General features: G+C 33.2%; 1 protein-coding gene across 2 annotated transcripts in view; it reads right to left on the minus strand.

Moving 5' to 3' along the window:
* The window catches only part of elfn1a (extracellular leucine-rich repeat and fibronectin type III domain containing 1a), a 191,551-nt gene that overhangs the window by 61,492 nt on the left and 103,397 nt on the right, over window positions 1-26,662 (minus strand). For both annotated transcript variants that reach the window (XM_087245003.1, XM_087245002.1), the window contains one exon: window positions 10,262-10,325. The gene's annotated coding sequence lies outside the window, so the exon portion shown is untranslated. The remainder of the gene's footprint in view (window positions 1-10,261; window positions 10,326-26,662) is intronic.

Genomic DNA, 26,662 nt, shown 5'->3' on the forward strand with positions numbered 1-26,662 from the left:
CATCTACGCTGACAAAGAGGTGAAAATGGCCTCTTTGTCATTTTTAAAACACTCCGTTCCTTACAGTGTTTCTTGTCAGAATGTCTGTCTTTGTTTTGGTCTCTATAACCTGTCCACTGCAAGATTACCCAATTATATGTCAGCACCTCGGGTTGTCTTGGTGGAAAATACACATATTTGATTTCAGACATGAAGGATGTCTGAATGTATTCAGCCTGAAAATGCGACCTCCAGAGGACACCAACATCCTCCAAAATGAAACACAGATTCAGAGTTATAAAAATCCACATAAGGATAGCAAGAAAAAAATCCACATGAGGATGACAAATAATTTAAATATTACGAGATATTTGACAAAAAAACATTAGTTAATAATAGTTAATGATTGTTAGGTTAGGTTTTGTTTTCATAGTATCATTAACCATGAAACTGGATTGCATTTCCTTTCATTTTCCCATATTGATAGTAACATAGTTAGCTCACTATTACAGTAAAGTTCTGACATCAAGAGTGCGGGACTTGTTTCTGCATTAGAGAAAGCTGAAATTGCATGTGAGCTGATAAGCTATCACATCCACCACCGGTTTTGGAGATGCAATTGGCTTTTTATTAATCCTCTCTGCTTTCAGCCAGCATTGCAGACAGTTTTCTAAATGTAAGTCATTAGAGATGAACAATTGCTTTAAGCTGATGCAGCACCTCTTTTTTTTCTCATGCCCCATATAGATGAAATGATTGTATGGCACAGCTAATGGCCACAGCTGTGGGAGGCATGCCTCTTCTCAGCTGGAAATAAAAATCATGACATTTAGGAAATGAGACCGGCAGATTCGTTGAGAAGAATAACATTAGAGGCGCAGCAGAAATATATTTACCTATTCCGGAGGAGACGTTAGGCTTCAGGGCTTTTAAAAAGAAGTCACACAAACACTGATGAACTCCATGTTCCATGTAGTTCCACACCAAAAAACGGTGTTGTGCATAGAAAGTGGAAAAATATGATGTGAAACAGTCTGGGGTTTCGCCTACTCGGTGAAGAAAGTGCGAAAGTGAGCGAGAGCCCGAGAGGCAAGAGGAATATTGATGAATGCTGGAGTTCTGCATTACTCAGGAGAAATGCATCTTAGAGAGCTCGACAGCTTCAGAGGAGATGTCTATTAATGCAATAAGCCACAAGAGACTGCATGTGTGTGTGTGTGTGTGTGTGTGTGTGTTACAATGATTTTACCACAGGCTGTTTTGGGGCATGATGTGAAGCCCTTCAGTTGTGGTAAAAATCACTGTAGCGTTTGGCCTTGAGTGGATTTTTGCAGCGGCAGTCATTATTGTAAACTATATGGTTAAATAATCCTCAAAATCGAGCGGAATAATTTATCCTCCAAACAATGTGGGATAACTGTGGTATGTGGGCGATTGCTATGTGATGTGGCAACTTTTCAGTCTGTACATTAGCGGTGACAAGTTTTCAGAGACTTTTCCTACGGGTGACACAGGTGAGGTTATATTATCTATCTATCTATCTATCTATCTATCTATCTATCTATCTATCTATCTATCTATCTATCTATCTATCTATCTGTCTGTCTGTCTGTCTGTCTGTCTGTCTGTCTGTCTGTCTGTCTGTCTGTCTGTCTGTCTGTCTGTCTGTCTGTCTTTCTGTCTGTCTGTCTGTCTGTCTGTCTGTCTGTCTGTCTGTCTATCTCTCTGTCTGTCTGTCTGTCTGTCTGTCTGTCTATCCATCTTGTTCTCAAATTGATTGGCTGATAGTTGTGCAATATTCTGCAATATCATACAGCCTCTTCACCCTTCTTTATTACTCCACCCACATACATAGTGACAGCAGTTCTATATTCTTACTATATGACAAATATTGCAGCTATTGGACAACATAATGTAGTTTTAAGGCTTTTTTTTAGGAAAGAATGTAGTTGTTTAGTTTGCATTTATGCAGTTTATTTCTGAAATACAGTGCGTCGACAGCCATTAGCTTTTAATTGAACAGAGCAAAGATGGTTGACGTGGCCATTTACAAGTGGCATCAGAGATAGCATAATAAGCCTTTAGACGAGAAATATGTATAATTTCCAACTACAGCTGATCAAATCATTAATAAACTGGTAAGTGATATTCTGAGTCAATCTTTCCCTTTTGTATGTTGTAGTGCTGTATTTATACCATAGTAATTGTACTGTATTGAGTGTGAGATGGGACTCACATATAAGGAATATGTAATTTGTGTTGGCCAGTAACCGTGAGTTACTTTTTGGTTGGCCATCTGTATGTTTCTATTGAGTTACCTTGTTTCAATTCTGCAAACTAGTTCAGTAAAAAAGAAAGAAAAAAGAAATGCCTGCATGTATTTAGCATTTTTCCTTATGGCAAACACAACAGCAATCTGGTAGTGTTTGCTCTGCTTAGGTTAATTATTGTGATCTCCCAATTGCAACAGAGAAATACTGGGAAATCTCGTTAGACTGATGGCATTTCTTGCCGTTAATAATCTTAAAATGTCAGCAAAATTACCTGTTTTGTCGTCACTTTAGACCATACGCTAGAGAATCATTCAAATACTAACGTTTGGTTTCTGCTGTTTTGACGTCAGCTGCAAATGAAAATAATTGGCAGAAGAAAGTAGTTTCTCACACAAAGGGGTTTTTAGACTCGTGTTTGATTTTCTTTTTTATATACATGATTATGTCCTTGAACTATTGTTTAAACTCATTATTACATGAGTAGCAATGCAACATGGCTGTATATTGTCACTGGTTGGACACTAAGGCACTTGCCTGTGGCCTCGTAATGCATGCATCCCACCAACGCACTGCTAATCATGTGAAATTGCTCACTTAGCGGTTCATTACGCTGTGGTGTAATAAGGGGACTAAGCTGAAAAGAAAATTCATTTATTGAATTATTTGTTTATTTGTTTAATATTTGCATATAAATGGCAAAGAATGGACGTCAAAATTGTTTTGAAACCTCAAAAGTATTTATGACTATATTCATGCAGGTGGAAGCAGTTCAGTCTATGAGACATCAGCATAGCAGCCCAGTGAGCCCACACACTATTCAAGAGGCCGATGGTCTCAAGGAGAGCGAGTGCATCCCAGTGTCAAATAACACTGTTCAGTTGAAAAAGTTTACAGCAGTAAAAATCATAAATTATTGAATACATGACCACATCGTTCGCTTTCTACACCAGACAATGTGATGTATATTTGGAATCAACCCAGGGTTACATAAACAGGATTCCAGTCAGACAGAACATGCAGAATATCTGCCTCAGAAATTCCACTCACAAACGCCTCACACTATAAGGGAAAACTGTCAGTCAAATCAAGCTGTCTGACTTAACAATGCAACCTCTGAAGACTCTCTCCCATCAGACCGTCTGGTCCTCTGTGCTCTGAAGCAGCCCAGAAAGACTTGCGCAGAAAGCTGTCGATTGCAAAGCCAAATTTAAAATCTATTCACAGGCAAAAAATTTCCTTCATCATGAGATTCGAACTGATTTTTATGTCAGCCTTTTCCTTCTTACGCAAATGAAAAAAAAAAAAAAAAGACTCAATCATTTTAACAGTTTGCTTGATGCTAAGGCTGAAGACACTATAAAAAAAAAATAAAATAAAAACTTTATAATATGTGATGGCAACAAGGTTTAAAGACAGTTCATTCCGCTGTGACGACCCCTGATGAATCAGGGAATAAGCTGAAGGAAAATGAATGAATGAATGAATGAATGAATGAATGAATGAATGAATGAATGAATGAATGAATGAATGAATGAATGAATGAATGAATGAATGAATGAATGAATGAATGAACAAGATTTAAAGGTTACATTTTTTGGATAGTATGCATCAGGTTTTGACTGCACTCTTCAATGTGAGCCTGACTGAGTTGATCAATCGGATAAACATAGAAAAAAACACTTGTGGTTCACACAAGAAGAGAGCACAATTCAATTCAAAACCTCAAAGAGTGGCAAGATTAAAAGTAATATAACCAACAACAATGCAAACAACGTGACTTTAAGTATAAAAATGCCCTGCTTTGAATGTGAAGTATGGCATAATGTGCCATACAACAACAATAATAATAATAAACAATAATAAACAACAACAACATCAACAAAACAGTATATCAGCTAAATCTTTCCAATATATATTGTATTTTGTAAAGAAAAATCTTAATGAACAGGTTCTGTATTTCATGATTCACAGTATTGTTTTGATTTTTACAGTTATTGATTGCATTATGAGACTTTGATCTCTGCTTTTTTTTAATTTTAACATTGAAAATTTAACTGTGCTGTTAAAAACAAAATGACTTTAATAGACATGTTAGTAGTTTAAAACCCTATAGTTTATATGGAACAATTCTGTCACGGTCACCAAAATAACAGTCATCATCATGGTCACACAAATCTGCCACTTTATAGGACTACATGTCCATTCATGCACTGCTTGACATATTCTCATGTATAAACTCATGCTTAAATCTGTTACTGTGAGTTGTGCATGACTGGATGTGAAATCAGAATTATTAGCCCCTTTTAAAATTTTTTTTTTTTTCATTATTTCCTAAATAATGTTTATCAGAGCAAGGACATTTTCACAGTATGTCTGGTAATATTTTTTCTTCTGGAGAAAGTCTTGTTTTATTTTGGCTAAAATAAAAGCAGTTTTTAATTTTTAAAAAAACATTTTAGGGACAAAATTATTAGCCCCTTTAAGCTATTTTCTTTTTTGATAGTCTACTGAACAAACCATCGTTATACAATAACTTGTCTAATTACCCTAACCTGCTTAGTTAATCTAATTAACCTAGTTAAGCCTTTAAATGTCACTTTAAGCTGTACAGAAGTGTCGAAAAATATCTAGTAAAACATTATTTACTGTCATTATGGCAAAGATAAAATAAATCAGTTATTAGAAATAAGTTATCAAAATGATTGTGTTTAGAAATGTGTTTAAAAAAAATCTTCTCTCCATTAAACAGAAATTGGGGAAATAATTTTGACTTCAACTGTATATATATATATATATATATATATATATATATATATATATATATATATATATATATATATATATATATATATATATATATAATGTATGAATTTTTATATGTTGTTATGTATGTTTGAAATCATCTATGCATCAAATTAACTAAATCAAATTACCGCTAATGCAAGACAGAGTGCATGTAAAATGAAAATGTGACATTGTTCTCTCTTATGGCTGCCATTATTAGTCTCACACAATTGTTTGTCCCTTTTCTGAAAGTCTTGATAAGTTCATTGTTATGAAGGTTTTATTTTATTATTTCAGCAAGTAGGATTGTAAACCAACTTGTTGTACTCTCCCATTTAGGGGTGGCACTGTCGCCAAACAACAAGAAGGTCACTGGTTCGAGTCCCACCTGGGCCAGTTGGCATTTCTGTATGGAGTTTGTGGTTTCCCCCACAGTCAAATGACATGCGCTATAGGTAAATTGGATAAACTAAATTGGCTGTAGTGTTTGAGTGTATGTGAATGCAAGAGTGATGGGTGTTTCCCAGTACTGGGTTGTGGCTGGAAGGCCATCCACTGCATAAAGCATATGCCAAAATAGTTGGTGGTTTAGTCCACTGTGGCAACTTCTGAAATGGATACTTAGAAGAAGGAAAATGAAAGAATGAATGAATGACTCTCCCATTCACTGCGCTATAAATTTACCCAACTATGACAACTTTCACCACTGAGAAACATTTAAATGTGAAAGGGTCCTTTGTATTACCATGACAGTTTACTACCATAAACACTCAGTTCAAACCTTCAATGTCATTAACAACTAAAACAAGTTTATAACAAGTTATAACAGTCCAAGTCAAGCAATTCAAAATTTTCATATCTACTTCAAAATCCTCTAAAGACAAGCTTTAGTCACAAAATGCTTCACTGTAATCTTGATATTTGCTATTTATAAAGAAACACTGACAATTTAAAATTGTTTGTTGTTGTTGTTGTAATCAAACATTATTCCACGAACGCTGTAAACTGAGCTTAACTTCGAATTTCAAGTACTTACATTGTTCCCATTCATTTACATATACAGTTTCATGTTAATGAACCGTCCTGCGGCTCTACAAAGGATAAGCGGCGTAGAAAACGCATGGATGTTAATGAATGGCTGCATATTGGGAGGATTGTATGAGCTCAGTTCTCTCCCCTGTGAAGACAAGCAGAGTAAAGCAGCATCTAATCTCTTTGGCATTGCCCCACTGACAGTCTGGGTTGCATCAGCCGGCGTGAACTCCAATGAATGCGGCGAGACTCAACGGGCAGATTTGCGCAAGAAGTCAACACACGTGGATGCAGCTGTCAGTGAATGGCCTGCGAGGGAAAGCGGTGCGAGTGCGCGGCGTCTGGAGGAATATCCATAGGAACTAAGCAAATTAAACTGCCTGGGCCATTCACTGTGATCAAATATTAAAGCGCTTTCATATTTGCCACTTAATGTGATTTATAAAGACACATCAAAGGATAGGGCCGTTCCTACTCAAATTAAGTTGTCATAAGGGTTTCTGTGGACGTCCGTGTCATCGATCTCAAAAGCCTGTCAGCTGTATATCCAGACTGTGATGATAATTAAAGTGTAACTGTCAAAGATGATTAAAAATGAATGAAAAGAGAGCCTCTGCGTGGCTTTGGAACTCCGTATTTTCTTTATTTCATGCCAGCGCGGAAGGTCTAACGCCTATGTAGCCTTCATCTTTTCTAAAAGCACGGGTTTTTACATTTTATATTCAGGTGATGCGTGATTCATTTTATTTCTTTTTGAACCCTCTGACCGCCCTGTGAGGGCTTGTGAAAATTCATTATCATCAATTGTTCCTGGTTTGAATAAATGAAATGATTACGATTGCGGGTTTAACACGTTCATTTGGAGCAATTAATTATATTCAATTAATCCATAACCCTTGGCCTGTTTGTGCATTTTGTAATTGAGGATTGTCATAGCTTCGAAGTAAATGAAGCATGGAGTGCCACCAAAATGTAAAGCGGTCAATGCAATAGACCTTAATTAAGCTGAATGCTAGGGTTTCAATGTGTGTTTTTTTAAAGCTAAAGTAACTGGATCTTGACAGTATCTTATAAACATGAAGAAAATTGTCTTGAAATGTAGACGCAACTACTTGGTGTATGTAAATCATTACAAATAAATAATTGTTAAGAAGGCATACACAAACACATCTCAGAAAAAAATCCTACATTAAACAATACAAATAAAATAAAACTGTAACATCTACATAAAAAAGCAGTTGTGATTGCCAGAGTTTACCATTAAAACTGCCATTAGCCTTTCAGTTTATATATAAATAAATATATATATATATATATATATAAACTGAAAGGCTAAAGGCTATTTATTTGCATGTTGTTGCTTTTTTATGTAACGTTAAGCTACTATTTTATTTAATTTTTTTCATCTGCCTTTTTTTCATTGCCTTTATGGCAATAAAAAAAATTAACAATTAATACAGGCCACAGCTGAACATTGAGAATAATCTCTGAGTGTCAGTCTCCAAAATTAAACCAAGAATAGACTTGTGCTGAAAACATGGTGCCCACCAGTCTCTTTAGGTGCGGTTAATATTAAATCTTTTGGTCACACTTTATTTTGATGGTCCGTTTGTTGAATTTGAGTTATATTGCATCTACATGCCAACTAATTATCACTAGATTATAAGTAAACTGTTAGGTTGGGGTTAGGGTTTGAGTAAGTTGACATGTACTTGCTAAGTTTCTAAAAGTCAGTCAAATGTCTGTGGAAGGAGCAGCATCAGCAGATATTAAGCAGACAGTCTACTAATACTCAAATGGACCATCAAAATAAAGTGTTACCAATTTTTTGTGGTTTTGTTTGTTCAATGCTCGTGTTTAGGCCTATTGTTGTGTGTGCAATGTTTGTATATTTATAACTACCTCCAAGAAATGTCAGGGTTGCAAGTCACTGGCATTGTTATTTTGGGGGTCTCGAGTTGGAAAGTTTGGGAAACCCCAGTATACAGTAGATTGTTATCAGAGTCATTCACACAAACACACTAAACACAATTATGGTTGCACACATGACACTAAAGTAATGCAATAAACATTATTTGTCAAAATAAGAAGTAACATAAAACTCTAATGTACATAAGAAATAAAAAAATAAACTAAAAATAACCATTATTTGAATGTATTTTACGCAACGAAATTTCAAACCTGATCTTTTCAGCACTTACTTCAGTCAGTAATACGGTGCTCAATAAGCATTTATCATGATTATTAATACTAAAACACAGTTGTTCTGCTTCAAATTTGGAGTCCATGATACTTTGTGTTTTCAGGACTATTTGATAAATTGGAATTTCAAAAGAGCAGTTAAAATCAGAATTATGATTAAAAACCCCATGTTTAATTTTTCTCCCCAATTTCTGTTTAACGTAGAGCACATTTTTTCAACACATTTCTAAACATAATAGTTTTAATAACTTATTTCTAATAACTGATTTATTTTATCCTTTCCATGATGACAGTAAATACAACTTTACGCAATATTTTTTAGGATACTTCTACAAAGATAAAAGTGACATTTAAAGGTTTAACTAGGTTAATCTGGTTACTAGGCAGGTTAGGGTAATTAAGCAAGTTATTGTACAATGATAGTTTGTTCTGTAGACTATTGAAAAAAAATTGCTTAAAGGGTCTAACAATTTTGACCATATATATATAAATATATATATATATATATATATATATATATATATATATATATATATATATATATATATATATATATATATATATATATATATATATATATATATATATATATAATAATTATTATTATTATTATTAAACTGCTTTTATTTTAGTTTAAATAAAACAAATAAGACATTCTCCAGAAGAAAAAAATGTATCAGACATACTGTGAAAATTCCCTTGCTCTGTTAAACATCATTTAGGAAATATTTAAAAAAAGAAAGAAAAAAAATCAATTAATTTTATTTTAAAAAATTTAACATTTTTTACATTTTTAAAAATTGTTTAATTTTAGTGACGATACATGTGGATAACCATGCACTTACTTAAATGAGAAAAATGACAATTTACATTTAGAAATCTATAAATGTCTGAACAAATCATAAACATTATATTCTGACGTTAATACGCCCCCACCCCCCCACCCAAAAAAAAAAAAAAAAAAACATAAAAAGTGAAGTGCCATACAAGGAAATCTAGTAAAATGTAATTCACCATATATACTGTTAACTAGTTTTTTTTGTTTTTTTTTAAATCATTGTACCATGGAGTCTTACATGAATAAATGGTGATACCGATGATGATAAAATAAACAAAAGACTTAAGAAGATACAAATATGCACATTTATTGCTTTACTCATCTGTCACTATTTAACTAAATATTAGAACAAATTTGGGTGTAACAGATAACTGAGTGTAAGGTATGGGTCAACTCTGTAATTATAGATGTAATTACAAAAAATAATTACTTGTAAATGTAACTTAATAAATGCACTGTATCAAATTAGGAATTATAAGTACATGCTGTAGTAGTAAGGCCACTTAATATAAATTGGGACCTTTTTTTCTGAAACATCATAGTTAAATATTTAGTTTGAATGTTACTTGTTTTAGGATGTTCAAATATAATATTCCTGTAATGTTTGCTAATAATAAATTGCACTTTTTTTGTCTAGCCAGTATTTTGTTTATTTATTATGATTATTTTTTCAAGCTCCGAGCATTTTCAGAAATAAAATTGTCATTGGCATGCCTGCCAATAATTATTAGAATTTTTATTAATTAATTAATTAATTAATTTATTTATTTATTTATTTATTTATTTATTTATTTATTTATTTATTTATTTATTTATTTATTTATTTTTGCTAGCTGAGATAATGTTATGTCTTTGACCAATAATCATTTAAAATATTTGAGGCAAATACTGACATTTACTCAGCACACTGTGTAACTAATTCCATTATATTTGATCAAGGATAAACAAACCAAGGATAAACAAACTAAAATAAAGTGAAAGAAAGCATTTATAATCATGCTTCAGACCTGAACTCTGACTGCCTGAAAGCTTCGATAACTGAAGTCTCACAGTAGCTGATTTATAAAGAGGCAGATCCAATGAGAGAGGAGGACACTGGGGCTTTAGAGTAGCCACTATTCAGGTCATGGATCTGTTCCAAACAAAGACTTACCCCGGTTAAACTGTCTAGTGATCACACGCATGTCTGAGATCCACCATCAGTAGCTGGCCTGTCCCTGTGGATGAAAAAAAAAAGAATAAAAAAACTAATTAGAGGCTCACTTTCGTATTCAAATACATGCAAATACATATGACACTTTGCACATTAGAATGTGTAAGAGCAATGACTTTGGATAGACATCAAAACAAGAAGAGAATGCAAAAAATGTGAGATGGACTTTAATTACGCAAAGCTATTTACTAACCTTTTTAAAGTGACAAAACCAAAATTAATAATAATATTCATGCAGCCATGAAAATCCCAGCCTATTAGCAGTGCATCTGTTGAAAAGAAGAGCAGGAGACTAATAATATTGCATAGCAGCTCTTTTCAGAGCTTTGACTTTTTCCATGATAAGTGGTTTATCCATGGATAGTTCCTCTATTTATATCTCGCAATACTTCATGCCTTTAGAAATTAATATTCACTGCTCAATAGATGCAATGATATGCTATGCAAATAAGATGACACTAATGAGTTAGCGATTATTAACACTCCATTAATTCAGTACGCCTTTTTTTTCCTGTGAGCTTTATGCACATTCAACTGGAGTGCTAATGAATGCTCAGCATGTTCTGAAAAAAATATATATATATAATTTAATATTTAACAAAAGATTATTAACTATAAAAATAGTAAAAACACAAAGGTATCCAAAAGATACTGTTTAAGAGGCTTGAGGATTGATAATCTGCAAAATGCACAACCTAGTTGTTACGAGTACCAGCAATCTAGCCCTTGTAGATTGCTGGAAAACATTTACTATCATCCTATCTACAATTCTACCACTGAAATGCACTACATTTCCAATTAGGCATCCCACACACACACAAGTTCTGGATCACCGCTGATTACTTGCACAGAGCTGTAGCTCATGAACACTGAGTTGGACTACATATATACCTCACATTCTCACACACATTGCTGAGTCTTGTTAACATTGTAACATGTAACATCACTAATTGTATTCCTGGTCTAGTCTTGTTGTGCATTTTTATTCTTGCCTTGTTTCTTGTTTATGCTGTTTGCTGCCTGCACCGACCTCTGCCTGTGACCACGACTCCGCTATTGTATTACCCCCATGATACCGTAATATATATATATATATATATATATATATATATATATATATATATATATATATATATATATATATATATATATATATATATATATATATATAATTATTATTATTATTATTATTATTATTATGGTTATGAGGGTAACAAAAATGGTTCTGGCAACAAAGGATCCAGATGCAGTTTCTTTATTCAGTCAAACTTGAGTAAACAATTCAAATAGGAGCGAACTGTAAGTTTATGGGCAATCCAAAATAGTAGTCGGGGACATAATCAAAGAGACGACAAACAACATCAAACAATAAACAAGGCGAGGGTCAAGAAACACAAAAAGGCAAGACAATGGAGCCCTTCGTAATGTAACAGGGAAAACAAAGACTCAGCAACGTGTATGTGTGAGTGAGATGCCTATATAGTACTGGAAATCAATCCTTTAGGAGGCTCCTGCTGTGTGTGAGTAACTAGGGGGAATCAAGAATTGGTGTGTGTGGTGCATAATAGTACTTGTAGTAATTGACAGATGTGTAGTTCTTCAGCGATCTGCACAGACTAGATTGCTGAAGATTGTGACAATGAGCTGTTCATAACAAAACGACACGTTACATATTTATTGAATCACAACATATCTTTCCAATTTAATTATAATGTTAAACACTATCTAACACACATTGCTGAGTCATTGGAGAATAACATCCATATACTCAAATTAACGATTCTGACATGCGCTTGGTTCTTTGACGAGTGTTCAATCTAGGTGATTTAAAAGTGTCAGCTTAATTATCTCAATAGTCTGTGACACTGACGATGCAGGAGCATACAATAAAGAGCTAGGGAATGATAAAGCTACTGTGTGAATGTTTATTGAGCAGTCTGACATCTGTTAGACAGAAGCTGTGTTTGTTAGTGGTCTTGGGCATCTGCCTGAGGGGAAAACTGAAGTCGGTTATGTTCAGGGGTGAGATGGCTCTTTTTAGTATGTGTGGTGATGTGTTGGAAGTGCAGAGATTCAGAGTATGGGGAGGCCTGTACCTGTGACCTTTGAGGCTTTTTTATTTTTTTTAAAGAGTCAGCATTGGCTTAGCACATACCGATGGACAATGTTCAGAATCCTTTCCTCAACTGCAGAGTAAAGTCAGACTAGAAGATGATGAATGATTACATCTGAGGGCACCTGAGGTCTTTCTGAGGAAGTGGCTTGTGTTAAGATGAAAAAAAAAGAGCCCGGGGACCACAGATATGGAGTAAATCATTAAAATGTTTTATGTTTTGGATTTAATAAAGTATGCAACATACTGTTTGATACTCTAAGCAATATTATCTTAACTGTGCTTCATGCAATGATTATTTTCAATTAAATTAACATGCAATTTAAGGGTCTAAAACATCATGAAATTTACAATTTGCAAAAAATAAATAAATAAATAAATAAAAGTTTTTTTTTTTTTTTTTTTTTTTAAAGAGCCCTTATTTATTCTGGGTTCTGTAAAAAATGTTCTCTACAATTCAGAAGTCTGTACTTCATGAAAGGGAGAAACGAAATGCTATTTTTAACCATTCCCCTATAACACTCCAGTAATTAGCGTTACTAATTATGTTTGTGTTGTTGTTGTTTTTTTCTTTATTTATTTCCCCTTAATTCCTAATATCTGTTTTGTTAATTCACATTCACTCAAAAAAGAAGAAAAAAAACAAAAAAAAAAAAAAAAACAGTCCAGCCATCTAACACTTGTAAACTTGGTATTTTAGTATATTTATTTAATATCAGCAATTGTGCCCACTCAATAGCTTTTATTGTTCTTGCATATAAGATAGTATTGTATAGTATAGTATAGTATAGTATAGCATAGTATAGTACTGTATTGTATTGGTTTACATGATTCAAGACTTGATTCAAAAGACTCCAGCATGATCAGTTTTTATTTTGCTATTATACAACAGTTCTGCCTTGTTCTTGAATCTGATTGGCTGATAGCTGTGTGGTATTCTGCAAACAGCACTAATCCAGCCTCTTAACCCTTTACGATTGTATATTACTTCACCCATATACAAAAACAAGCGAAGGACACTACAATTTGACAAAAATGTTGCTGTGGACAACCTAATGTACTTTTGAGGCATTTTTAGGCAAGAATGTAGTTGTTTAGATTGCAACTATGCAGTTGATTTATAAGAATAGTGCCTATTTTAAATGCTTATATATATGGAGAGACAGCGCGACAGCAGTCATTAGCTTGTCATTGAGCAGAGCAAAGACGTTGTCCATCCACAGATGGTGACCGAGACCGCCAGTAAGTCCTTAGAAGAGAAAAAAATCATAATTTCTAACAACAGCTGATCAAATCAATAGTAAACTGGTAAGTGACATTCTAAGTTGATATCTCTCTTTTGTATGTTGTAGTGCTGTATTTATACCATAGTTATTGTAGTGTTTTGAGTGTGAGATGAGAATCACAAATCAGTAACGTATGTATTTTGTGTTGGCCACTCTTTCTATAACCCTGAGTTACTTTTTGGTCGGCCATCTGTTTGTTGAAAAAAGTTTCCTGTTTTAGTTACTGCAGACTAGTTCAGTAAAAAGAAAGAAAGAAGAAATGTCCAAATGTGTTTTGCATTTTTTTCTTATCGCAAACACAACAGTAATCTGGTAATGTTTGCTCTGCTTTTTTGGTTTAATTATTGTGATCTCCCGGTTGCAACAGAGAAATACTGGAAAATCTCTGTAGACTGAAGGCATTTCATGCTGTCCAGCCTTATAATCTTAAAATGTCAGCAAAATCACCTGTTTTGTCTTTACTTTAGACATTACGCTTGAGAATCATTCAAATATGAGCTCTAAAATTATGTTTGTGAAGTAGCAATGGTTTCTGATGTTTTATTGTCAGCTGCAGATGTGAATGAGTGGCGGAAGAAAGTAGTCATACAAAATAATTTTTAGTCTATTGCATTTGATTTTCTTATATATATATATATATATATATATATATATATATATATATATATATATATATATATATATATATATATATATATATATATATAAATATATATATATATACGATTATGCAGTCAAACTGTTGTATAAAAGCAATATTACACGAGTAGCAGTGCAATATGGCAGCATATTGTCACTGGTGGGACACTACTCGCCTCCCACCAGTGCGAATGTACAGCCATGTCGCACTGCTACTCATGTGATATTGCTTATATATCTAGCCTGCTAGCATCTATGCTAATAGCTGTTTCCAACACTGCTCTGAAAGGAGATCTCAGAGTCACAACAGCATCACTAGTTAAACCTAAAATAAATAAATAAAAGTGTTTCCCATGGATTTCCCAAGCCCTGTGACTGTCAATAGAGTGGGGAATTGTTGATGTGGTATAATTAGCCGGTCAGGACGCCATTTGCATTTGCCTGAAAGAGGTCTCATACAGCAAAAGCCTGTGAAACCCCAAAAGCGGCGGAACCCAGGGCTCAGCAGAGACGAGGTTCAAGGATTTGGGGGCTATTCTTTTAGTTACTCATCATAATGACTCCATTTAGCTGGTCAATGACCCATTTAATGGCACAGAGCAGGCTTTGGAAGCGCAGCGTCCTTGGCAGGGCAGATTTTGCAGCTGCCCTGGCGTATGCTACCTTTAACCCAAACTGCGGCCTCTCTCAACAACCCCACCATCCCTTCAGCCTCTATATACAAGCACCAAGAGCTGATACAAATGTTAATTCTAAATCTGCAAAGAGCCATGTGTACAAACTATAGAAACGCACTGTTTTTGTTGTTCTACCCTCCTTTTATTCATTCATTAATTTTCTTTTTTTGGCTTAGTCCCTTTATTAATCTAGGGTTGCCACATTGGAATGAACCACCAACTTATCCAGCATATGTTTTTACGCAGCGGATGCCCTTCCAGCTGCAACCCATCATTGGGGAAACAACCATACACACTCATTCACACTCATACACTACGGACAATTTTAGCTTACCCAATTCACCTGTATCACATGTCTTTGGACTTGTGGGGGAAACCGGACCACCTAGAGGAAACCCACGCAAACGCAGGGAGTACATGCAAACTCCACACAGAACAGCCAACTGACCCTGCCAAGGCTTGAACCAGCGACCTTATTGCTGTGAGGCAACAGCACTACCTACTGTGCCACCTTGTCACCCTACTCTCCTATTAGTGTTTATTAAAGCTACTTGTGCATGTAAACAACCTGCTAAATTACAAATCTTAAATGCCCCACCAAATGGAGTGAATCTCTCCAACAGAAACTACTTGCTTAAAAAGATCTTGGGTCTTATTTACAAATGACGATTACAGCAAAGTGCCTTCCACAGTGTGTGACACAATCCTTTCACTCTACCCTTTTATCCCACAGTCAATCACATTACTTCATTAGTTAGGCGGCCACTCAATAATTAAAAACAATCGCTTTGTCATTTCAATATACTATAGTTAACAACACAAGAAATATTTACCTTCACCTTCAAAAACATTATTTCACAGTAAAATAACATATCAATTATGATCTTCACTTAATCATGTCTACATCAATGCAATTAAATTCCGACAGTCCAAAGCATAAAAAATAAATAAATGTGATGAAAATGTTTTTAATATGTTTTGGACTGTTGGAATTTCTTCAGAACACAAAAAAAAAAAACGTTTTTTGTTTTCCCAGGTGATGATTATTGGGTTAAACGTTCAGGATACAACTCCATAAAAGATTATATTTCAGCACTTTGGAAATGGACAGCGACTACTAAGTAGCCCATAGAGTTTTCTCATTATCATTCTATGTTAAGTGGAATTTCATGTAGTGCTAGTAACCTTGCAAACACAGAACACTCTTAAAGAGACAATTTACCCAAATAAATAATTCTGCAATAATTTGCTAACCCTTGACTTGTTTCAAACTGGTTGAGTTTTTTTTTATTTTTATTTTATTTTTTTTAATCTGTTGTTGAACACAAAATAAGATTTTACCATTAAAATCCAAAGTAGGAAAAAAAAATACTATGGAAGTCAATACAGGTTGCCAGATTTTTTTCAAAATGTATTCAACAGAAAAACACAAAAATAAAAAAATAAAAAAAATAACTTAAACTGATTTTAAACAAGTCAAGGGTGAGTAAATAATAGCATTTTTGCATGAACTATCCTATGAAGAGCCAAGATACATCATTATCAGGAAACCTGTGGCATATTTTATGCCATATTTTTATTTGTTAAAATAACAGACAATAAGTTTTCTTAAATTTCCTTAAATTTAAATTTCTAGTACATTTCTGTAAATCAACCAGTTATTTTACAGTAAATTTCTGTAATTTAATGTCCGTTATTTTACTTTTTTTCCCCTGACACCTCAGCTGCTGGCAATAAACCATAAAATTATGGGTTTTCTTTTACAGTTTGGGCCAATTTCTACTACTGGACCACCCAGAGGAAACCTATGTGAACAAAGAGAAATCATACAAACTCAAAAAGTCTTTCTGGCTCAGCTAGGATTTGAACCAAATATATGCTGTAATATATAATAATAATAATAATAATAATAATAATAATAATTATTATTATATATATATATATATATATATATATATATATATATATATATATATATATATATATATATATATATATATATATATATGTATATATATATATAATTTATTTTTTTTATTCAAGTTGACTGGCATTATAAGTATATACAATCAATCAATCAATCAATCAATAAATCAATGTTGTACAATCTTAGGCAGTCCTTTTCAGAAAAGAAAGTGTTTTATTTCATCTTTTCAATTTCCCTTCTGGCCATCGGCAATGTCTGTCTCAAGTGCGCAGTTGTGACAGGACCCTGACCTATATGTGATGTAAGCATGACAGGGAGAGTCATGGATGTGCCGGTGCCCACAGGAGATCAGACCTCATATGGTTCTGAGGAGCAGATCACCGGCACACTAAACACAAGCGCAGCAGCACATACAGTACATTCTCTGATTGATAGCCTCTGCTCAGCTGCTGACAAGTGAAGGAGGCTACACATGGGTATGTGGGCAAAAATAGCCCTGCCATGGTCCACTTTAGCTTTGACGCAGCTGCTTCAGATAAATAAAAAAAAAGCAGCATCATGACCATCACAAGTCTTCAGAGACCTGAACTTTTGAAAACCATGATGATCTCCTTCATTAAGAGAGTAAAGATGTGTTTACCGCAGTCAACGCGGCCATTGATTTCATACATCAATACTGTTAAAAGAAATTTGCATTAGAGGCAAGCCATTTCATATGCAAATTCCACAAGGACTGCTGTCTTAGACTATTCAGATTAAAATACAGTAATTGCATCAATCTGAAAATAATTTACTATATTTTCTGGAATGCATGTTTTCACACTGGTTTCATGATTTCTCTATTGGTACTGTCTAACATGCAAAGCATATATTACACACATATTAATATTAGTTTGCTATGAGGGGATAATGAGCAAAAATAAAGCTCTGCCCCCTACTCAATATTTTATTTCCAACACAGGCTCATTCTGAAAGCGTATCACTATATACATTTCTGGAGAGCGCCTAATACATCCCAGAATGTACTTTTTTGCAGTTTGTGTTTTCGAGGAGCTGTGTATGTATTTAAAATCTCAAATTTATCTCACAATTGCCATTTTTACCAGCTGTTCTTGCATAAATCCACCAGGGGCCACTATCAACTGACTGACTGACCAATCGACTGGCCTACCCTCCTCCTTCCCTAAACCCAACCAATAGTGTTTTCAAAAGCTCGGATTGACCTGCCCACCCCTTCTCTAAACCCAACCGACAGTGTTTTCAAAAGCAATCCAGAAAAAGAAAAGCCCTCGTCTGATTTTTACCCAAATTGCAAATTTTACCACATTCTCACCTTATTTATTTATTCGTTTTTTGGCTTGTGTTTTTGTCTTACCCACTTTTTTGAACCATTCTTTGCAGACTCAATCTGCGTCATCAAGTCCTCTCTGGTCTCAAGTCCGATGATGTACATGGCGAGCTAACTGGTCAAACTGATAACAGCGGTAAAGCGTCCATAAAGAGGTAAGCTGGTAAGTGCGAAAAGAAACAGCATCATACCGCCCCGTAGCATTAATTTTGAAGACAAAATGCAGCCATACATACATCCAGAAATGTATATAGGCGTTCTATTTCTGAATAAGCCTATGTTAAATAATGTGCAAAAGAACATTTTTATGCCCCCCCCCCCCCCCCCAACACACACACACACACACACACACACACACTCAACATTCAGTATCAGTTGGAAGTGCATCAACATATTGAATTAAAATTCTCAGCAACTTATTGTTTAGAGTAAACATCATAACTGTATTGATCAAGGAGAGAAATTATTTTTAATTCAGCACACTATTAAAGTCTGACTTATGTCTCCTTGTTTATCTTGAGTGAATACACAGTGACAAGTACTTAATTTCAACATTTATTTTCATTATACAGAAACAGAGCATGCTGCAAACTAGAAATCTGCACGATTCTACTCTGTCAATTTAAGTTAATCTTTATGTAATCAAGTTTTATTACAACTTTACAGAGATTGCAATGCTAGAGTAACACATCAGTTGAACACAACTTAAGACAAAAATGCCTTCATTCATTTAAAATTAACAGAGGGTGCAGGCTATTCTCATAAAAAAAAAAATATATATATATATAAATAATTCAGTTAAATCTAAAAAAAAGTGTTATGATCATCAGCGATCTAGCGCACACAGCTCGCTAAAGAATTACAAATCTGCCACATTATGGACTACAACTCCCTACATGCACTCCATTCACACACACCTGTTTTAAATTCCGGTGATGAGCACAAATGCAAGCAGAAGATCGTTACTAACTGAATACATGGACTTTAAATACTACGCACACACACAAATTGTAGCTGAGTCTTGTTTATCTGTCTAATTTAACATTATGACACGGTTTCCTTGCCTTGATCTTTGACAACATTATTGTATGATTTCCTTTTTTTTTTTTTTTGGTTCACCTCAATCCAGCCAAGAGAACAGAACTACACTAATGTAAACGCACTCTAGGTAGCTTTTTTTTTTCATCATTTGGAACATGCTGCTACTTATAACCAAAACAACTTACATAATGCAATTAACATCAATCATGCAAAATGTGCAAAGCACGCACACACTTAAACTGATGCCGAACTAGGGACACACATACTTGTGTTTTGTACAGCACATTCAGGCACGCACACTGTATTCACTTTCATTTTAAACACATTTGTTTAGGCTTCACTTTTGAAATAAATGTAACAACGAATGCCACTATTAAATTAGTTATTTTAATTATATTTAATCTTGTTGATTTATTTGCGTAATCAGTGTTGGGTAAGCTACTTCAAAAGGTTATCAATTACTACATACTAATTACATACTAATTACATCATAACATACTAATGACAAACTAATGAAACTAATGATAAAACTACTAATTACATCAATTGTATTTAAATGAATTTGTCTGAAAGTCAAAAATAAATTAGTGACTCAGTGGGTAATCTAATTTATTTACCCAATACTGATTAAAATCCATGCAGATCCCAATCCATTTCTTAAAAAGTGGTGTATGTATGTTTTTTAATCTTCTAAAGCATAAACATACAAGTATTTGTTCACAGATATTTAAGAAACATGCTAAAAGTTAACATTCTTGTTTATCTGAAAAACAATGCTTAAGTCAAATATTCTACTTTGAAAATGTGTATTACATGCTGGAACGTCTGTCTTTCTTTTGGTTCTTTTCGCCCGCCCAAATGCCAGTTCAGCCAATTATATTTCAGCACTCTTGGTTGCCTTGGTGGAAAACAACATATTTCATTAATTCAGTCATGAAGGCTCTCAAAGTATGTATAACCAAAATGGACAGTAGCAGCCTCAGAAATGAGACACAGATTCCTAATTCCACATAAGGTGATTATTCATTTGCAAATAATATAAATATTAAGAGTGTAAACATTAAGTGAGCAGGTTATATTTTAACCCTATGTCCTAGCAGCATGCTACGTGATGAGATACGCAATGTTTTGATTGTTTGCACCAGACAAAACATGACAGTAATTTAAATAAAGCCATTCAGATGCACAGAATAGTGAACTTACTGCACTCCAACAAAATGTTAAGGTTTATAATCTAAATAATACATATTAAACCAAAAATGTTAAATGTACATGCTGAATCACTGATTTGTGTTGGCTTGCACTGAAGTTCCTTTTCAAACGGTTTATTTTATTTTCAATATCTGAGGTGAAAAAATATGGTGCGATGGTCAGGCTCGCTCCTGCTGATGTTGTCATTCAAGCAACTTGCGCTTGTGTGCGTTTTTAAACGGGCATGCAATGCCTAGTTCAACCACTGGGTGTCAAACTTACATACTGCACCTTTAAATGTGTCACATGTTATTTTACAGTAGCTATATAAATATAAACATGTTTATGTATTGACAATGTATTGCTAAATGTATTGACACCATATATTTTACATATGATATACTATATCAAATGTCAACACCATGGCCAAATAACCTTGCAAGGGCTGAGCCTGGTCAGTACCTGGATGGGAGACCACATGGGAATACTAAGTTGCTGTTTGATGTGTTTTTAGTGAGGTCAGCAGGGTACACTCAACCTTGTGGTCCGTGTGAGTCCTAATGCCCCAGTAAAGTGAAGGGGACACTATACTGTTAGTGAGTGTCGTCTTTCGAATGAGACGTTAACCTGAGGTCCTGACTTTCTGTGGTCATTAAATATCCTATGGCACTTCTTGTAAAGAGTAGGGGTGTAACCCCAAAGTCCTGGCCAAATTTCCTTCATTGGCAGGTGCCGATCATGACCTCCCAATCATCCCCATCCACCAAATTGGCTCTATCACTGTCTGTAAACTCCACCAATAGTTGGTGTGTGGTGAATGCACTGACACTGTTGTCCCGTGGCTGCTGTCGCATCATTCATGTGGATGCTGGACGCTGGTGGTGATGTGATGGAGTGACATCCTCCCCCTCATGATTGCGAAGTTTTTAGGTGTATGTTCATACACAATTACATGTGCTATATAAATACACATTACATTACATTAACTTCTTAATCAGTTCACTGTTTCTTAATTATGTGCAATTGTCAGACAAATGTAACCTTCTTTAGTTGAGAAATTAGCAAATTATCAAGGTAACAAAAATATATACAGCAATTCTGCTTCTTGGAATTTACAGTATTGTATTGATAAAAGTAACGTTCCAAATAAAATAAATCATTATTCAGCTAATATACAGTTGAAGTCAGAATAATTAGCCCTCCTGAATTATTCACACCCCTGTTTATTTTTTTTTTCTACATTTACTGTTTAAAAGAGAGCAGATTTTTATTTATTTTTTTAATTTCTGAACATAATAGTTTAAATAACTCATCTCTAATAACTTATTTATCTTTTATTTGCCATGATGACAGCAAATAATATTTTAGCAGATATTTTTTAAGACACTTCTATACAGCTTAAAATTAGACAAGTTATTGTATAATTATGGTTTGTTCTGTAGACTATCGAAAAAAAAATGGCCTAAAGGGGCTAATAATTTTGTCAGTAAAATGATGTTTAAAAAATTAAAAACTACTTTTTATTCTAGTCAAAATAAAACTAATAAGAAATAAATTAAATAATATTTTATATATATATATATATATATATATATATATATATATATATATATATATATATATATATATATATATATATATATATATATATATATATATATATATAATAAAAAACATATATATATATATATATATATATATATATATATATATATATATATATATATATATATATATATATATATATATATATATATATGACAAAGAAAAAACAAATAACAAAAATATAAACATCCTGCTACTCTGCCTTGATTCAAGCCAAATATAGAAATTATTTATAGTATTTAAGCCAAATATATAATAAGTCACTGTAATTAAGAAAACCCAGGTTCATTTTGAAAACATACTCTTATTTACATTTCTGGAGAGTGCCAAACATGTCACAGGAGGTACGTTTTTTTGCAGGTTTAGTTTTTGCAAATCTACCAGAGGCTGCTTTGTATGCTTTTAAAAATCTCAAATTTCTCTTGCGGGTGCCATTCGCGCCTGCTGTCCTCGAGTAAATCCACCAGAAGCCGACTGAGTGACTGACTGAGAAATCTACTAACCCACCCATCCGCTTACCTAAAATCATAGTGTTTTCAAAAACACAGATTAACCCGCCCACCCACTTCCCAAAACCCAACCGACAATTTTAAAAAGCAATCCAGAAAAAGCAAGCCCTCGTGCTCAGCTGCTAAGCGTGAAAGGAAACGACATCATACCCTTTTTAATTATTTGTTTTATAGACAAAATGCAGCCATATGTACTTCTGGCTACATAATTCACGATTTCCACAAATATATGCATAGCACTACATCGTTTTCAGAATCAGCCTATGTTGTATTAAGTTATTTAAAAAGAGAAAAGTAATCCCTTGATTAAGTAATTGAACTTGTATCTTGTTAGTTTGTTAATTTGCAACCAGTATAACAATGTGAGCCAGCGTGGCTTGAAGTAACTTATCCAGAAAATGCAGCACACAGTGTATCTTTATATTTTGCGACAAGTACAGCATTCATCACTAATGCCAACTGTACTGAAGCAGTGAAACCTCTTAAAGGGATTTTCCCTAGTGCCTGAGCATTACTCACAGACTTTTGGATGATTTCAATATAATCTCATTATCCTCGGCATCCTGGTGCTCCTGACCTTTGGAGCTGTTTCTTACAGTCTGAAACTCCCTGGGTAGATGCGGGATTGCATGTTTTATTTTAAGAAATTGTACTGGCCCAGTGCACAGTGCCCTCTTTAGCACTTGCTCTCACTACTGTATTAAATGCCTTATTGGGTTAAAAGACACATTTCCCCCTTAAACTGAACCCTCTATCCATCCTCACAGCTACAGACAGGGTCTTGTTTCAAGGTGAAAAAAGCATGCGACTATAAATGTACTAGGAAATAAAGGAGAGAGAGAGAGAAAATATGAAGGGGATATTTGTTTGGAGTGAACTGACAAGGCCTTTTTTATTGTCAGTGTGTGTCAGTTTGTTTGTTCCCAAAAGGAGCCAGACAAACCCAAACAACAGAGAGATGAAATATAATGTCAGCTGGGCTTTACTGACTTCAGTGCTCATTCCAGGGATGTTGAACTCTGAGGTTATTATGAAATATGCAGTGTCAACATCAAAACGTTTGATTGCGTTTGATTGCACAACAGCAAAATAATGGTTTCTAACACATTGATGTATTTGTGTACTGAAATAAAAGTTATGAATATGAAAAATTTGATTACTGTAATGTTGAACATTTACAGATACAAATATAATATAATATAATATAATATAATATAATATAATATAATATAATATAATATAATATAATATAATATAATATAATATAATATAATATAATATAATTATTTTTTTATATACTGATCTCTGACTTTTACTTGACAGCGCTTATTCACTATAAAAATAATATGACAAAAACTAATGAAAACAAACATTTTTAGGTCACTAACTTATTTTGATAAGTTAATCAGGTTTTCAGCTATTTAATCATAGTTAATCAACTATTCTTTTTTAGTTATACATCGTTTAACTTCTGTAAATTTTGCAGTAAGGCTAAAAAAAGCCATATTGCATATTTCAAAAAGTAGAAAGTGATACATTTTTACAATGCAGTAAAACTTGCATTTGCTACATTTTCAAATAGCATTAATTAGAAAGTATTTTCGTATCTGTTTGCATATTATTATTATTGTATTTTTGTATTATTCTTATTATTATTATTATTAATATTATTATTAACATCAACAACAACAACAACAACAACAACAACAACAACAACAACAATAATAATAATAATAATAATAATAATAATATTTATTATTATTATTATTATTATTATTATTATTATTATTATTATTATTATTATTATTATTTAAGCATGCACAATACATACTTTTTTGGTCACAATTTACAATAAGATTTCATTTAGTAGTTTTAGTTATAGTTGTTGATTTCAACATTTACTAATTACAATCAAAAATTGTGCATGATAACATTAATTATTAGTTAACAAGGAACAACTGTCTTTTTATCAATGTTAACAAAGAATAATAAAGACTGTCATAAATTCTAACTGAAAAAATAGCATTTTGCACATTACATGTTGTTATAAAAAGAAATCTCAAAATTAAATTTATAAATTGACAGTGACCTTAGATAGAAAAAAACTGAATGTGGAAAAAAAACTGTAACATTCATTAGTATGATAATAAATGAAAACCAATGACAAATGAACAGCTTAAATGGAAAGCAGCGTAGCAGCTTGTTATTTGCACAGTGGAAGGTTTGCAAACTCAGATTAGAAAGGACCGCTCTCACGCTTACATTTAAAAAATAAGCTCAAAAATAATAATTAAAAAGCCAGAGAAATAGTCATTTATTTATAAATTAATGTTGCAATGTTGTTGTGCTGTTTGCTTTGTTGCTAGTTTAATTGGCTGTCTGTGTTGTTTTGGATTTTTAAAATTAAAATAAAGTAAATGATTCCATAATGAAATGATTTAAACTTATATTGTTTTATCATTAGAGGTGTAATAAATATAAGTGTCTGGTCAAAAAATGACAAGTAGCTAAGTTGTGTTGAATGAATATGGGAATATGCGAATATGTGCTGTTCTCAATAATAACAATAAATTTAAACAATCAAAACAGCATCTGATCATAACATCATGAATGCTGGCAGAGTCTATATGTGGGACTTAATTCAAATAAAAAGTCACATCATGTTATTATAAAGCACTTTATACAGCAGATTTCTTTAATGCTTTACAATGTCAGGCATTTAAAAAAAGGTTCCTTTCATTTGGAATTGTAGTTCTGCTGTAAATAAGCTTTTCAGTATTTATGTCTGACTGAACAGAGAAAATGAACTGGAGAAGATTTCCAATGATTGAAATGGATGAACTGGAGAATGATGAACTGAAGAAGATTTTTCAGAAGGCATATTACATCATCTCCATAAACCAATGGATGTTTAAAGTTATTTATTAAAGATTTTTATATGTTTTCAATTTCGCTTTGAAAATTTGCAGTATAATGGTCATTAGGATTGGAGCAAAAATAAAGAAATAAATAAAAAAAAACATGAATCACAAAATAAGGAAAGTTGCTAATTCACAGATTTTTTTGACACTTTTATTATTATTATTATTATTATTATTATTATTAATATTATTATTATTATTATTATTATTATTATTATTATTATTATTATTATTATTATTATTATTATTATTTAAGCATGCACAATGCATACTATTTTGGTCACAGTTAACAATAAGGTTCCATTTATTAGGATTAGTTAACTTGAGGTTAAGTTAACTTTAATATTTACTAATGCTTAATTGTATTTATAGTTAATCAGTGCAGTATAGTTAATATTATGATTGAAACAAGTTAGACGTTATGCAAGATTAACTCAAGATTAACATAAAGAAGAAATATACAATATGACCACCTGATCAGATAGCTACCATAAATAGCTCTCAAGTGCAATACATACACTTGATGTGTCTTTTGGAGGAGGGATAAATGTGCATTCTGCCAGATATAGCTGTTCAATAAACCTTCATTCAGAGGTGTAGTGGTGCTTGGAGAATTGAATATACCTCTTTAATTATGGCCTTATTTTTTTCCTATATCTCTATATTTTGAAAGCAAGAGATGAACGCTGTGTGTTGTAGCACGGCATGTAAGACTAGTCTTGCATATTTAAAGGGTGAGTACACCCAAAAATGAAAATACAGTTATTGATTGCTCACCCTCATGCCGTTCCAAACACCTGAGACCTTCTTTCATCTTTAGAACACGAATCAAGATATTTTAGATGAAATTTAAGATATTTCACTCTTTTCACTGCTTTCTTTCCACTTATTATAGGTGCATATATTATTCATTCATTCATTTTCCTTCGGCTTAGTCTCTTCATCAGGGGTCGCGACAGCATAAATGAACTGCCAACTTATCCACCATATGTTTTACACGTGAATGCCCTTCCAGCAGTAACTCAGTACTGTGAAACATCCATACACACTTTTTCACGCACATACACCACGGCTAATTTAGTTT

The sequence above is a fragment of the Danio rerio genome, chromosome 3 (assembly GCF_052040795.2).
Source record: "Danio rerio strain M-AB ecotype USA chromosome 3, GRCz13ab, whole genome shotgun sequence".
In the NCBI taxonomy this organism is placed as follows: Eukaryota; Metazoa; Chordata; class Actinopteri; order Cypriniformes; family Danionidae; genus Danio; species Danio rerio.